The sequence below is a fragment of the Zootermopsis nevadensis genome, unplaced genomic scaffold (assembly GCF_977971745.1).
Source record: "Zootermopsis nevadensis isolate Lab colony 2312 unplaced genomic scaffold, Znev_1.0 Znev_ptg000022l, whole genome shotgun sequence".
NCBI classification, from domain to species: domain Eukaryota; kingdom Metazoa; phylum Arthropoda; class Insecta; order Blattodea; family Termopsidae; genus Zootermopsis; species Zootermopsis nevadensis.
In genome coordinates, this window is record NW_028259154.1 from 16,715,244 (window position 1) to 16,732,143 (window position 16,900).

Genomic DNA, 16,900 nt, shown 5'->3' on the forward strand with positions numbered 1-16,900 from the left:
TGTAACATGAACCGAAAACAACTTTTATTAAATAAGGTCTGGCCTTATCTGTTTGGAATATTTGAATGTATATTCAATTTTTTAAAAATTCCGGAACAGCGAATCGCATTGTAGATGGCAGCAGTAGCCGGATGAAGAAACACAGCCTACTAGAATACATTACAGTTAACCAAGTTCAATAGGTATATTTTTTGTATGATAAAAATTTGTGTCATTGGGATAGGTGTAATGCAATGTGTATCGAATTGAAAGGAGTTCGGGGAGGGGGGGGGAAAGTTCTGTAAACATAGTGCAGAATTTTAGCATTGTGTTTGGGCACCCACCTGATGTCAAGTCTGTGGTCTGTAGCAGTACCAAACGATTGTCAATGTTTGAAACCCGTACACACAAATAAAAGTTTAAAAAAATACATACTAACAAGCTCCGCACGTCAGAAACGATGCCTGTGTTTCATTCATGACGTATAATAATGCAGAAGCCTGGTAGCTCAGTGCAACACATACAGCATACAGACACAGCCCACTGTAAACATTTTCCAATGAATCGTATTGGGGAGAAATCTGCGCGAAAAATAAAAAATAAAATAAAAAAAGCTGTGACAATGCTGCAGGATTTCTGTTATTATAAACGTATTCATTATCAAACAAAAAATTGCATGGATGTTGCAAAGAAGTTTCTGTATTTTTAACTGGTTTCGTTGGAAATAACGATGCTTGTTAGTATACAGGACCTTACTACACGCCGCGTCATGTCGGTCCATTATGGAACTTCCCATTGCTAATGAACCTTCCACACTCTACAGCCCCCCACAAAACCACCTCCACTAACGTTTTGTTACTTTGTCAGCTCGTATGGCAAGATGAAACGGAAGTGGTCGGGGCCCACAAACATAGACGTACGAACATTCTTGTCATTTTTAAATTAGATGAAATATATCAAAGTAAATGAAGTAAAATTGTCACAAAATGCCCCTCTGGATATAACGCATGTGCTATTATAAATAAATCATATCCCGCTGACTGAGGAAGACTGTGAGAAATTACAGGCAAAGTAAATGACATCCTGCCCAGTGGAGACTCGAACGTTCCGAATTCGGCGTGTAACAAATCAAAAGTGGTGTGTAGCACAATAAAGCGCAATGTGTTAAGAACAACGGAAGACGAATAGTTTTCTTCGAGTGATTAAATATAAAGCATAAATCTATTAGTCTGTATGTATCAGTGTGTGACTTCCTCCCTGATACTGCTATAGATCTCCGATACCTTGAGGTTCACACAAGTGACAGTCAAAAGTATTCGTATTACTGCCTTACTCTGAACACAAGCAGCATTGAGTTGCAGTCAGTGTCCACTATCATTTAGTTACTTTTCGTCAGTTTGTTGTGCCATGGCGGAAAACAATAGAATATATGTCAACAGAAATACAAATTCACAAACCTGTCACAATAAACACTTTCATTCTTTCAGGACAGTTTATTTTAAGAAAAAGTCTGTTTTCGTTATTTGCAATTTAGGAGAGCACGCTGCTAAAATTATCAGAATAAATTAGGCGACAATTTCGAATAATATTATCAAAATAAAGGAAGATGAATCTGTTCTTTAAAGTTTCCCTCCTCAAGTTTTAATATTAGAATCCAATGAAATTATCGTTGTTTTTGACATAGGTTGAAAGTGTAGCCCACTTTTCTTATATCTTAGGAACAAGTGTTTTGATTTGTTGACAGTGAAATAATTTCTATAATCTAGTTAATATCTTTGAAACTGCCAATATTTATTAAATATGTTGTTTTTCAAGAGTAACAGTTGAAACAAAACTCTTTCTCCTTAGATAGTACGTCCGTGTGAGTCGGTTATACTATACACAACTTACTTATATAACGTCCCTTCATGTTAAAGCTTACCTTACAGTCTAGTTTTAGTTTAAAGTTATTGGTAATTTATGGTTAAATCTTTTACATTGAAAATATATGTTATTAGTGTTAAAATTCGTTTAGGTTAGGAGAGGTTAGGTTAGATAAAGTTTCTTTTGCTTAAGTTATGTATTTTATCGGTATAACTAGGAATGGGTTATCAGTATGTTAGCAGTGGGTTGGCAATATGTTACTAATGCGTCAGCAGTAGGCAAAAAATAGGTTAGAAATTACTTAGAAGTATTTTAGAAGTATGCTAGCAATATGTTAGTAATATGCCAAAAATATGATAGCAAATATTAATCAATGCGTTCGCGGTAGCAATATGGTAGTAATAGGTTAGCAATTAGTTATCAATAGATTAGCAATACGCTTGTAATATGTTAAACATTTGTCAACCGTAGGTTAGGATTTGGATAGCAATGATTTTGAAATAGGGAAGCAAAAGTTTTCAAATAGGTTACCAATTCTTAACCTAAAAGTTGGCTAGGTAAGCGCTGGTTAAGCCGTAAATTTATTGTAGTTTATCTATAGGTTAGCTACATGTTTTGGATATGTTACGTAAAACAACGATCAAATTACTTCGTAATTCTTATATTTTGAGTTTCCTGTGTGTTACTTTCGTGTTGGTAACAGAAACGTTTATCTTAAAACCCTGCCACTTAGTCCTCAATCGATTTGCATTTATATATCGAGTTCCTTTTCCAGGTAAGCGACTGTGTAATTTATTCATAACGAAACTGGCGCTATCATATCGATTTTCAACACAAAATTGTAACTAACTGATTGCCTACTGCGGAATTACGAGTTATGCTGATTCATCTTGTCTCTTATCCCCGTATACTTATGGACAGAATTGACTAATTCCGTGGAACACAGTTCTTCTTGATAAGCAAAAATTCGCTCAGCTAGTGAAAAATTTCCACGGTTTTTATGGAGCTATATAGTTCGTTATTGTGTTGATACCATTCCACCACAGGACTTTGTTTTGCGTCAGATGAATCCAGTTTACACACTGTTTTTTCAAGTTCCAATTTTATATTTTCTTCCCATGTATGATTATATATATCCCGAATTGTTTGATTAAATCATGTTTCCGACAATATCTTTCATACAATTGTCATATCTGCTATGCGTGTAATACGTCCTGGCCACCCCATCCTCCTCGATGTAATTACTCTAATAATATTTGGCGAATAATACAAATGGCGATGTTTTGGAATTTATAAATTTCTCCATCTCCCTATTAATTTCTTACTTTTAGGTTCAGTATTTCTCTCCTACCCTAATTATTAGGGTATTAAAATCAAATCGAGTTTGCAATTTGCTGGAGAAAGAACTGTGCAAAGAGAATATCCCGTAAATCTAAAACCATGGACAGTATCTAGTTCTTGACACAGCTATTGCAAATATTCTCAATAGGCCCATAATTCACGCCAGCGCAAACAAGTAAGATAAATTTTCCTGTGGTTTCAGACTAATGGAACATTATGTAGAATTTTGATTGGTGTATTTTAAATCTGCAGATTGAAATATAGGAAGATTTTTTATTAAAAATAAGATTGATCTTACAGGAGTTTTAAGTACATTATAAAGCGACTCATGGTCGTGTTAAGTAATGGTCGTTGGCATTAGCCAAGTTTAATCTTCAGGTTCTGTGCACAGTGAATTACAATTATTTGATTTCTTCAGCAGCGGTTCTGAGGCATGGTCAGCTGAAGGCGTCAAGTAACGTCACCAGACTGTCTTCTCCTGAAACACAGAAGTTCTGTGGCAGAAGGTGAAAAGTAATTTTGAGTTAAAGTAATTTATCCGAAAGCTACTTCTGCTTATTTACTTTTCCTGTTAATTTTTGTTTTAGCCAAATTGTTGTTGTTTGTTACGCTTATTACAGAACAGCATCTTATGACTTTCTAAGGTCCGATTTGTACGAGTCGAAAACCTCGGCGGGAACAGAGATTCTCAAGGCGTCCAATTTCGTTAGGTTGCGTCCAACGCCGTGCCTAACAGGCAACTTATTCAACACGCCTGAATGGCGGGCAAGGCAAAGTGGGGTATAAAGGCGTTTGTGTTACGTGATGATTTGTGTAGACAATGCCAGACGAATTCCCCATGTGGACAAGATGGAAAGTACAGCAAAATTAGCTCGTAAGATCGTGTTTTTGATGGTTATTCATATTACGAAGCACGAAAATTCCGAAGCTGGTTCTGCTCTTGTCTTTCATTCCATTGCTTCGCTTGTGAAAAACGTCTGTCTAACTGATAAAGTTTTATACAAGGAATGAATGTCATGGCATTCTAAGACAATTTTGTATAGAAATATTTTCATTGCTTATAATAAACATCAACACGGCGAACCTATTCTGTGAGGTGTTTACTGCAATGTCGTCGTTTAACGAAGCGATGTGAAATGATATATTTTTGCAAAATAAATTCATGTACAAATAGCAGTCTTGTGGCATCCCAAGAGTCTAATTTTTGCTGAATTACAAATATTGCTCTATGGGCAAAATTCAGAGTTAGTTAAAGTTTAAATTGGGTGGTACATATAGTTACCAATTTGATTTAAAGGATGAAGTGGTACGAAACATGAATAGAAATATAATTTTTGTGGGTAGGGGCCTAATCGTGGTCTACTTTTATACAGCCTAGGATTTAATTGTCAATTAAAGACTTGTTATATGAACCTGAACAGTCCCAGACGGGTTCTGGTATTCACTCAACCTGCTGTGCTTTGGGAATCGGGGAGTGTTTGTCGAGAATAAGACGTCCGGAACATGAAGCTGGCCATACACACATTACCCTCGAACGGTAGATACACTGTACCACATGAATTCAGTTCTGTTTACCTAAAACGCATTTATTATTATTCTCCCATCTATGTCTAGGTTTTCCCAGTAGTGTCTTCCCTTCAAACTTCCAAACCTAAATTGTGTACTTATTTCTCAACACCATGCGCACTACATGTCCTGCCCATCTCACCCATCTTGATTTGATCATTATAACAATACCCGGCGAAGAGCACAAATGTTGGAGGTCCTCATTTTTCAGTTTTCTTCAGCCTGCCGCCTTGTTTTGCACGTGACAGTTTGTCCGTCAAATTAAACCCGGACCGTGTATGAACTTTCGCTCCTCGTAATGAAGTCTGTGTGTAATTTTCTGCTTTACTGTAATTCTTTACCTGGAGTACAGGTAATATTCGATTTTGTCCACTCCAGTGCGTCACACTGACCACCAAGGAACTATCTACTGGCCCATTGTACTTCTAATTAGTGCGCTCGTAACCTAGCAACGCTCAGGGGCCCGTCGGACAGTCCTAATGAGCGGTCAAGTATTCCATATTAATGGGAGGAATGTTCCGCTTTGTCAAGTATGTTTCTGCTCTCTGGACCGACGCACACCGTATTAAATGTGTTTTAATCTGATCTAAAGAAGCTTTGACTACCAAGCAACCATATTTCAATTTCCCCAAAATTACTATAAACTCGAAGAGAACTGCAATACCATATAAAGACCTACTTTTTTCTTCAAATTTGTCAAACTTGTTCTGTTCGTGTCTATTATACGAAGTTAAAATCTCAACTTTTTTACACTTGTAGCCAAGAGGTAACCATTTATAATTCCGGGCTGGATTACCGGCTAGCTGAACTGAATTTTCCGCAAATTTCCTCAGTCTCTCTAACGAATCTCCTTATGTCATTCTACAAAATACCCAACAGAATATTTTAAGAAGGGTAGAAGCAGCAAAACGACTGAAATTATATTAGTGAACGAAACTAAATATTAAAAATAATCTCCTGCTTAAACACTAATGGAGCCATGGACAGATCGGCCCATCTACCGAAACATTACACTATCCCGCCGGGGGCGCATTGTATTTACTTTCAATTTTATTAACAAAGTTATATAATTATTTTGAAGGTCACAAATCTATATGATCGTTATGCCTGTTAATATAAAATTTAAATTATTTAAACTTTTTTTAAAAAAGAGGTCGTATGCAAATAGACGTACTAGTTATTACAGCTGGGAAAGATACTACACTACTTTATAACCTACAATTCTTTTTCGTTTTTGTTTTAATTTTAGCCACTTCTTAGTTTATGTTCCTTTTTATCCCTACCTTTTTGCAGAATTTAATAATGATATCAGATGAGCGATGAAGAAGACGATGCGGAGTTCTGGCGTAGATTGTTGCACCTTCAAAAATGGTCCGCGGAGTCGGCTTTCAAATCGCAGGTCCTTGGAAGACAGAAAAGTTAAACAAATTTAATAGTTCATACGCTTTTATGTGTAATTCTTAATTTATAATGTGCGGTGTGGGTGACTATAACGAATTTTCTGTTTTAATATCGCATAAATACGTAACTTTTATGTATAATTAATCGTATTTAGGTACGAGAGTGATAATCAGATTTTCAGACTTTTATTCGGACTGTACATTGTGAGACAGATAGAACACGAGTCCTCAGTCACCCCACTGTGAATAAGAAAACATTCCCTGTTTGACGGACGAATTGGCAAAGGCAGCTCTGAGCTATAGTAAGGAAACAAAAGCTATTCTATTGTGAGTTATGAATTATCGAAACTGACATATTATTTTTGTAAATGATATTGTTGAACCCTGGACTCCAGTAAGAAGTGAATCGCACTGTAATGTGAGTTTAGTCATCATTTGTGCGCAATAAATAAACTAGAATGTTAAATGATTAATTATTTATGGCACATTTATCTTACTTTCCCTTTTTTTTCCCTTTGTTCCTTTGTTTCCTTCTTTGTATCGGCATGCCTCTCTTTCATTCTTTCTCTTATACATGTCTCTTTCATCCGTCCATTTTTCTTCATTTGTACGAAACTAAATACCGGAAATTCTAATCGTCAGCCATAGGTATAACACAGACTTTTATAATGACATGGCCGTCATCCGTTGAGGCTACTCTCCCGATGTGTACCTTTGAAACCGTTTGTCACTTGGCACATTTCCGAGCACAAAATCTGTATCTTATTTTCTGAACGTCAGCGGGTGCTTTCCTTCTTGTATCGCCCTCGCACAGCCCCTGTTCGCCCTCAGCGGTGGTCATCTGACTGGACATTGTGCTCATGTAAATCACTGCGGTTGATCGATTCTCAGTTGATTTACGACGCTTTATCAATCACATACTTTATATAGCATCTAATGAAACTAAAAATAATAATGAATGTTGATTAGATAAGGATTTATAAGAAAGATAAGGTTCCGATCTGTTCGTGCTTCCAGTTGCAGTGACTGAGAAAAATAACAGATTCCCTCTGTCAGTTTTACCGAGCAGAACGTTACTGTTACACCAGTCCGCTCGGTTATGACTATTTGTTTCAAAGGTTATGTAGTATTGAATTAGTCTGTAAATGGCAAGTCAGGTTTACGTGCGAGGCGACTGCGGTATGGCTTATTTTAAGGTACTATTACCCAGGGATCGACGAACATGTGAAAATGAATCAGCATAATAGCCTAAGAATCAGATACCAGTTTCGCCATTAACCTCTGACGAATAGTTGGTAGAATGGAATGAAGACAAACAGGTACATGGCACAGTGTGAGGCCAGTAAGCGGCCAGGCCGCTCTCCTTGGAGCCCCTTTCATTAGGGCCACCAATTAGTGCTAATTAAACAGGATCCCGGTCCCTCCACCTCGCCTGCCTATCCTTCTCCAACATCCCTTTATCTGTGTGGACTGACAGCCTGCCGCTGTCTTCAAATCTCCGCTGGTAGAAGCAGTCGCAGAGCGTTTTAATTCTCCGCGAGGTTAATTGTTTTATTACAAGTCGGGGTCAGCTTAATCAGTAAAGTGACTGTCCACGTGCTAGACAGAGGGTTCGAGTCCCGGTGCAGGGAGGGATTTGTTTCTTCACTACTACTGTGTCAAAAAAGGCTCTGTTGCCAAGTCAGCCGCTTACCTGTTATAGGGAGCTCTTTGCTCGTGGGCAAACAGTGGAAACTTTGAACTAACCAACGGTGTAGACCTAAAGCTAGCGCTTCAGACACGTTCAGTTTATATATTTTCTCATGCTTATAACAATTCTGTCGAAATTTGATCACTGTTTGACAACTAGCAGCTTTTCAACTCTGTTCTTAATAATTTAACCTTGGCCAAAACTTGTATCAGTTAGGCCTACTAATAGCTAAGCGTTGTTCACTTAATCCAGTCGTCTGTATTAATTCTCTGAAGCCGATGATTGTCTAAGTAATATTTAAGAAGTCAGTCTACACCTTGAAAAACTCTACCACTACGAAAATGAACTAGTTAATAGCTGTTTAGGGAAATAATCTCTGTTGACACTGAGAATTATACAAAACCCAAAAATACAAATTGAAGAGCTACTGATTACTAAAGCAGGCAGTGCATATAGATCCAAGTGAGCTTAAGAAGTTAAATATAAAGTTTTATAGCTGCTTAAAATACTTTTTCCACTCATATTCAACGAAATAAGAGGACAAACTATTTCTAACGTAGGCAGTATGATTACTTGCGCAACTACGTGTTCACGTCTGCAGTAAACGCTTATCTGAAGGCAAAATATTACACAAAATAACTGAAGTAAACTTCGGTCTATAATACGCCTTTCAGCTTTTTTGTGAAATGCTAAACTTGTAACTTACGAAGATTCCAAGGTGTTTTTAGATAAAAACACGTTACTTTCATTTCCTTGATTTAGTTAATGATTTAGAGACTCCACAACATTTAGTAATGAGTTATACCCTAGATGGTGGATCGGCCCATCACAATGCCCCTATGCACACAATAAAACACAGTAATACCTCCTTGCTTCAAACGGGACCCAGTTCGCGATCCCAGTGCACGGCTCTTTGTAGCTGTGACAGAACGTAAGTACGTTCCTGTGTCACTCTTCATCCGATTTCGTAGAAACCCTTCGCTTACTGTATGAAGCAGAACACAGTAACATAATTGCTGAAGTAATCTTTCGAATTGCCTGAGGCTTAATTACAGTTTAGAGGTACTCATATGCATTTCTAAGAGTGCTTCTAATTAATTTAAGGGACAATTATTGTCTTTGACAAATTTGTAACGTTGAATTTCATTCAAGTGTATTCACTTAGAGTACGACGAATTTGGACGAAATCTTCTACTGTAACTATACGTGACTATTCCTATTTCTTACTCCTGATGCCTCGAGGTGCCTTGCTGTCTCATTCTTCTTGACTTCACCAATCTCATAACAGGTCTATTTAGCGAAGAACACAAATCACAAAGCTCTTTGTTATGCAATTTTTGGAGACTCTTCTTACTTCCTCCCTCTCGTTCTCAAATATTTTCCTCGCCACCCTCATCCTACATTTTTCCATCTGCAGCAAGGAAGAAGTTTAAAACTCAAACATATATCCAGGTGATATAATAGGTATTACCTTATAATTTTTGTCATAAGACATATTCGTATCATTCTGCCCATTAAGAATGCTGTTTTACGTCGAAGTCATGAGAACACGCTTTCTTAAAAAACTGTAAACAAATTTGTTTTATAGCGGACGAGTGGTTAGCATTTACCTTCACCGTATTCGGAAGGCTCCGGGTTGAAATCTTGGCCCGGAGAACGACTAACGGACTAATGTTTTATAGCTGTCTTCAGTTACTCCAAAAATTCCTGGGTGGTAGTCCCGCCTTTAACTAGATCACGACCACTTCCTTCTATATGCTATTCTTTGAAATTAATTGTTTAATACTTATACTGCCATCAGACGCTATAGATTATGAGTTAAAATTGCATGTTTAGATAAAAGCTCAATAACATGTAAGTTTCGCTGACATACGAGTAGTTAAAGAATTCATCAGTAAATTAGTTTACAACTTAATCTGAACGGTTCATGGTGAAGATAATAGTGAATGTTGAAGTACCAGAACTTAGAAGTGGTCTAATTGCATGAATGATACGCAGACAACTGTACCATTTTTCCAGGTTCATATCTTACAGCTGTGAATGGAACCCTGGAAATAAAGCTGGTGTAATGTACGTTGTTGTTTAGGGAAAAATGGGAAAAAGTTAAAAGTGTCTCCGTATTCCGAGTGGTTGAACGTCACTGCCCTCAGACTGTTTTCAGGTTATGTCAGTGTAAAGAGGAGAGAATCACAATGTAAAGGAAACTAACAAACGTTTCTGAACTGTGGCAACTATCGAATATGTGGGAAGGATAGTAACAAGTCACGAAGTAACTAAGAGAAATTAAATTATAGTAATGATTGCCGCCATGTGGTTCGGAATATTTTGCTTTCCGTAGGCATGTAGTTAAACAACTCTGAACTGAAGTGGCTTTGGGTAAGATTCAGAGTTCTTTTTTCCGTGCACTGTGTTGAGACTCCTTATTCTACAAAATCGTAGGATTTATTGACGAACTGAATTAACTACACGTTTGTATTGCATTTGAACAAAGCGTACGAGTTTCTGTATCAACTTCATCGACGGTTATTATGGGTTTACCTCATCGTATCGTCGTCGCCAGCGCTCTGCTGGTGAACGTGAATTATTAATAGATCTAATGGCACAGATGTCATTTGATAATGTAAGTTTTATGCGCACAGGATGATGGGCCGTCGCATTGGCATGCAATTGTACTGTGGACAATTGAATATCACCTTCCTCAAACATCGCTTAGACGACACGGGAAAGCAGCGTATAAATCTACCACGCAGAGTCGGAAATTATTATCGAACGACTTTCTCTTTCCAGTAATATAATTTGTACGCATTTTATTGAAAACATGAAGCAACGTTATTTTCGGCCCAATTTTCAGAAAATAGCACATATAATACAAATTACACGAGGCTTAATATACCCGCTCATTACTAGTTGCTTAAAGTGTGTGATCAGCCAAACACGTAGACTGATATGTGAAAAATTGCTTGCATTTTGTTTCGAAGATCCGATTGCTTGAGTCTGAGATAAGTGCATTCTCAAATTGTTCCATGTTACCCTCTCACGTCGTGTCGCACCTGGTACAAATTTGTGTGCGTGTGTGTATTCATTCGTTATGTATGTATTTAGGCCATGGTATGTTTATATACATGCTGCGCTGAATATGGCTGTATTCTGGGTTGTTGCGTCGTGTAGCCCTGATGATGGAGGCAGCAAGGACCTCTGAAACGTTGGTAAACTTCTACGAGACTACACTGCGCAACAAACCAGAAGACAGCCATCTTCAGACTCACCGCCTGGAAAACCTCAAATCTTGCATGCTGAGTTGAATTCATTCACTAGCTGAATTAATTTACGTAAAATTACTGTAAATTCCAAGTGAAGATTAATCACTCAAACAATAACGTATTAATGAAATTCATTTTCATAATCCATTTCCATGACCGCAAAATCTAAACCTCAATTTAGACACAAGTTTCAAACTTGTTTACTTTCTGATAAACATACTGTTTAATTGTTATCATCAAAGACTAAACTGTTTTCCGCGATTATGCACACATACCAGTTGGATCAAGAGTTCTTTGCGAAGGAAAAGGTGAAATCGTGGTCGTTAGTGGCATTTTTGGCAACGGAATAGATAACAATTTTTAAGAATTCTCTTTAAAATGATATATATAAATGACAGTTTCTAGCCATTTCAGCCATTGTCTAAGCGTTCCAGCCAATCAGCTTAATTCATAAAGCTTATAGCCATATATTTTAACTGAAAGAAAAGTACGGCTTGTCGATAAAAAGTGAAGGTTGCGAGAGAAATGTGCAAATTCAATCTGCTCATAGTTATTTACACAGTTTTTTTTTTTAGATTCCGCTGGATCTGTTTCATTTTACATCAGTCCAGTAGTTCCGTTTCGGTACTTTTATTTTTCAGTTTCCCGGTTCAAAATCTATTCTATAGCACATGCAAACATTGTTTGTAAAAAAGTTTAGGTCAACGTTTTCCAATCGATTGCTTCAGTTCACAGAGCGCGCACACAAAGCATACTCATAGTATGGACACCACAAGCAACGAAGCGTATCAGATCAGTCAAATTAAACACAATTTGCACCTGCACATATATTTTTAAACAGATAAACAACACAAAACCCTTGTAAATTTTATGGAATGAGGGAGTAATTGGTATGGATGTTCTCTGTGTGTTAACTAATTGAAACCTTTTAAATGCTCCCCTAATTGCTGTGTACAGGTGGGAGTTTGGTAGCACCCACTAGTGGAAAATTACCTAATTATCCATTACGTCACTTCGTAAATAATATTTTTGGGCGACTGTGTGTTTGAAGCCACAATCCCGGAGCGTACCGATTACGCCGTCCTGGTTTCACAGTCCGTTAATATCCCAGATTAATAGATTTTCCAGCGTTGCTAGAAAACTTGTTTCATTTCTGCACAAAACATTCGTAATTCACTTTACGGAACACAGTCCTTTTTGAGATGATAGTTACTCAGCCAGTTAAAAGAGTTTCTCGCCATCTGTAGAACCCAAAGGTTTGTTATTTTACCGTGCGCCACCGGGGCCTGTCCTGAGCCAAATGAATCCGATCTTACCGGGAACAAAAGAAGTGGCCTATTAGTGTAAACAAACTCAAGAATCTCACTACAAAGTATTCAGCTAGGGGACTATACAACGTGTTTCCCGTTGTTTACATGATTCTTTATTTGTTACTTTAATTTCTCTGATGTTCTCTCTCTCTCTCTCTCTCTCTCTCTCTCTCTGTGTGGGCAATTATCACTCTTTGTTGTAATCTCAAATGACTATTTAAATAGTGCACAGAATACGGTGATAATGTAGCGTTATAAGAGCTGGTCATCATTTTGTATTTTTAAAAACAACAATAGACTATAGACTATAGATAGTACCATGACAACCGGCTTCAAGGCGTGACACCACGGACCAGCAAGTATACCTTATTAAGATAGGGGTAATAATGGACGTTGAACACGAAATGCAGAAGAGGTCGCCTACCGAAATATAACAGCCGCACGTGAGCTAGTACAAAATACACACAGTGATGGCTGTGGCATGATATGTTGCCGGATTTTCATAGCATGCCGAATATATCACTTTAAGATAGTAAGTTGAGTGTTTACAGAACAACTGTGGGCAGGGACTCGATCGCTTGGAACACGGTGTATAGAAATTACCTTCTGACATTTAAGATTCTCACGGAAGTATGTCGATTGTGGTATTGTAGGAGGTTACCAACTCTTTGGAGGAACTTATAGCTTTCGTCTTCAGTGTAAAGACCACAATCGACACACATTTTGTTATTTTATTTGCTATGTGTTACCGCCATTTCACACAACTGTAACACCATAGTTTTATAAAATTCAGATAATTTTTTTCTTATAGGGAAGAAAATTTTGATCTTATTTGGGCCTTGAAGCGAAGGGGGAATTTTGATTGGAGTTGGAATAGCTGATCATGTCCATACAACCTTCCAAGTTTATTACTTCCCCAAAATATTTGGGCCCATTCAAATCGCCGACAGTTAAAGAATGTCAAACGAAAAATTGTGAATGGCTTTGAAAGATATAATTTCCAAAATTTAAGGCCCACTACTGCTTTAATGTGCATTTGCAGTGCGTTGCATTTTCCATACGTGTTTTTGTGCCCCTAATACTTATGAATTTTATGTAAATCAGTTTTTCTAAATAGACATTATTACTGTGTTAAATTTGGTCCCTCCCTTTTAAGTTTAGCGATAAAAATTCTGTACGCATTCCTCTTGTCCCTTATACATTCTACTTGTTGCATATTATCATCGTCTTTGATTTAATGTGCCTAACAGTATTAGGTGAACAGAACGAATTCCAAATTTCTTTGTTATGTAGTTTTATCTGCTCTTCTTATATTTCCTCTCTTGCATTTACAATCTCAAAGGGAACTGAATTTTGTACACCTGGTTGAAGCCCATCTGGTCATTACAGGTAAAAAAGAGCCGGTCGGTAGCTTTGAATAGGGTTATAATACAAGAGATATGCAGCAATTATTGCTCAGAAGCACGGGATAGAGAGAGAGATGGAATATCGTATACTGAAACGAAGTGGAAAGAGATGTAGAACCTTTCATGTGGCTCCTGAGGTCCCCACTATCTCCTGGCTTTATAGCCCCTTCACACGATTTTCTGGTTCATTAATATTAATACTCTAAAGATTATTGTGGATTGAGCCAGCCCGCCATGTTGCAGGAGTGGTGCTAACGTATTATATTGCAACTCCAGTTCTGGATCCAGCACTGCATCAAGCGCACAGTTTGTGAACTTTTCACACTCCTTTTCTGATTGCCTTTTAGTGTATTGAAGACAAGAGACGCTTCCACAGACTAAGAATTAATTCTGAAACAATAAATGGTTTACGGCATTTAGTAGAGAAACCTGAACATGGAGCGTCTCGTAGTAGTCTCCGTGGTGAAGCACTGCAATCCTACGCGCCTCATATAACGCGGCTATTGTACCTACTGGAATTATTGTTGTTTTTGTACATTTTTTCCTTGACGCTTAAGAAAACTGGGGTTGACTCGTTATTTTAACCATCCTCTTCTTCCTCCATTGTTTACAGCCTCTGCATTTTCTCCACCACGCTTGTACGACCACAACTGGAATAATCATGTTGTCTGAACTCCATTACGTAGAGGATTCGTCCAAAATCGTAAGATTTCGAAGGAAAATTGTTGCCTTATGTCGTAGAAAATTTTTTAGTGTGTTGTAATAATTATGAAAGTAATTTAGCAACACTAAGTCTTTCAACACCTTACTCCAGACTGCAGCTTATTGATTCTCTTTCCCTAACTAATATATTTAAAAGCAAAATCAATTATTTCGTCCAGATTTTAATCTGTCAGTAAGCTTTTAATTAGAGACTAAATTTAGGATTAACCGCAATTTGAAGGTCAGACCGTCAGCCAATGCTATTTGCAAGGACATTGTCATTTTTGAGAAGAATTCAATTTCGGAAGCGGATATTTTATAACATTAATTGTGATTAGATTTCTTTCCTTTGTCCTCATTCTGTGCACTTCATATTGGGTAGTAGAGTTTACCACGTTTCATTTTCTTTCTGTTTATATTAAATTTGTTTCTTGATATTTTACGTAATTTATGTATCATATTATTTCTTCTTGTACTATTGTTTTAGTGCTTGGTTGTTACTGGCCTCATTTGGCTATCGTCAATCGCATGAATAAATTAATTAAACGTAATTATTATTATTAAATCCAGTTATTGTTATTAACTAATAATCGGTTCAGCGAAGTTTCATTTACGACTTTGTACGTCCGTGCTGAAAGGTCTTTCTTAAAACAATGAAGCCAATAACATTAACAATAATCGATAAAATAATAAGTAATAACAAGCCAGACATCCTAATCCCGACAAAAAGAACCAAAGAAGTAACTGATTACAATTTCTGTACCGAAAAACAGCAACAAAATAAAAAATAACATTGTGGATAACAAGAAGACCCTAACAGAAAAAACGTGTAGAAACTATGTTACCAAAACTAAGTCTACTTGGTCCCCGCGTCTTGCATTGGAAACTTCCAAGAAAATTTCCGGTAACGCAGAACCAACTGACCATTTTCAACTAAGTTACTTCGTACGATTAACATTGCGGTACAGTTTTAAAATTACTAAATTTGATCGAAATCCTTTCATTTGTTTACAGACGGAGAGATACTACACTACGTGCAGGGAATTAATAACACTAAGGATTTGTTCTTTCATTCACCGCGGGTTAATCAGTCCTTAGACAATCCCTGTTCTTTGGCAGTAATCGCGTTATGTGCACATATGAACAGCAGTACACATTAGTCTCCCCCTTCTAGTCTGCTCACACCATTTTTAAAAAATGAAATGACGTTGCCTAGTGGCAATTGGTATTGTCGAGACAACATCGCCACCAAATCAGTTTAATCAATCAACTAAATTAATTAATGTTTGTTTCCAAACGCTGGTCTATCCGGATTGCTGAAATTCCAATTAGGGCCTGTTGTTCGCTGTATGCTGGATATAATGGAAAAAGCTACGCAATCAATTTAATGGACGTCAAACAATCTGTATGTTTTTAGACCGGAAAATGATCGGGATTAAATATTGATTTCGAATAGAGGTAGAGAGTGGGGAATATTTGTGCTTACACATTTATTAAATTGATATGGACAATTAACTGGCTATGTTTTTGTGACGTCGGAGGGAAATAATGTTTGTTATTACGCAGAGAAATACTGCTACAAGTCCAGGGTCTTGGGCTGCACGGCGTGGACTGGTTTGGGACATATGTTGGTTGGTTGTCGTTTTCGTAATTAATTCAAATTCACGGGAGTTACAACTCGTATAAATAGCAACCTGAGCCAGCAGAACAGGAATATTAAACTGCGGTTGCAAGGAACTGAATGTGGCAGTACGGACTTAACTGCATTGATTCAGCAAAGAGTTCAGGGCATTGTCTTAAATGCAAGCATAATATTATAATTTCATTACGCTGCTCTCCATAATCTGCACAAGTTTTGCGCAAATCTAGAACTGCTACCGTGCTGTTGAGAAGGATAAATGAAGGAAATTGAAGCGTTGGAGGAATCAAAAAACACAAACAAGATTTTGTTCTTAGAACCTGGTAGAATGAGGTATCTTCGAAGATGTAAGACATAAATGGGATCTTAAAATGAAGACATAAATAAACAGTTGTGAAAGGTGTAAGTTGTATTTAGAAGGGTATCCTTGGAATTTGCACCGTTACGTTTGCTAAATTTAAGTAAAATGTTCTTATATTTGTTTGTCCAGCATCATTATCCTGTAGCCCATCTTTTACAATCACTGCACTTCGAACAGGTAATTATCACAGAGAGTAGAATGTAAAAATCATGGATAATTTTGATTTTAACCTACTTTTTAAGCACTTATGCATTTAGAAATGTCTGATGGGGTTGAATTTAATAATAAACATAAAGAATATATATCTATAAAAATTTGCCAGTTCTAATGGAACTGAGACGAAGGCCATCATCACAGCTCCAAATAGGATATTTATTTTACAG

At 37.2% G+C, this 16,900-nt stretch overlaps 1 protein-coding gene across 20 annotated transcripts in view; it reads left to right on the forward strand.

Annotated features, from left to right (window-relative positions):
• Nucleotides 1-16,900, forward strand: part of LOC110833901 (uncharacterized) — a 442,516-nt gene that overhangs the window by 401,715 nt on the left and 23,901 nt on the right. The window lies entirely within an intron of this gene.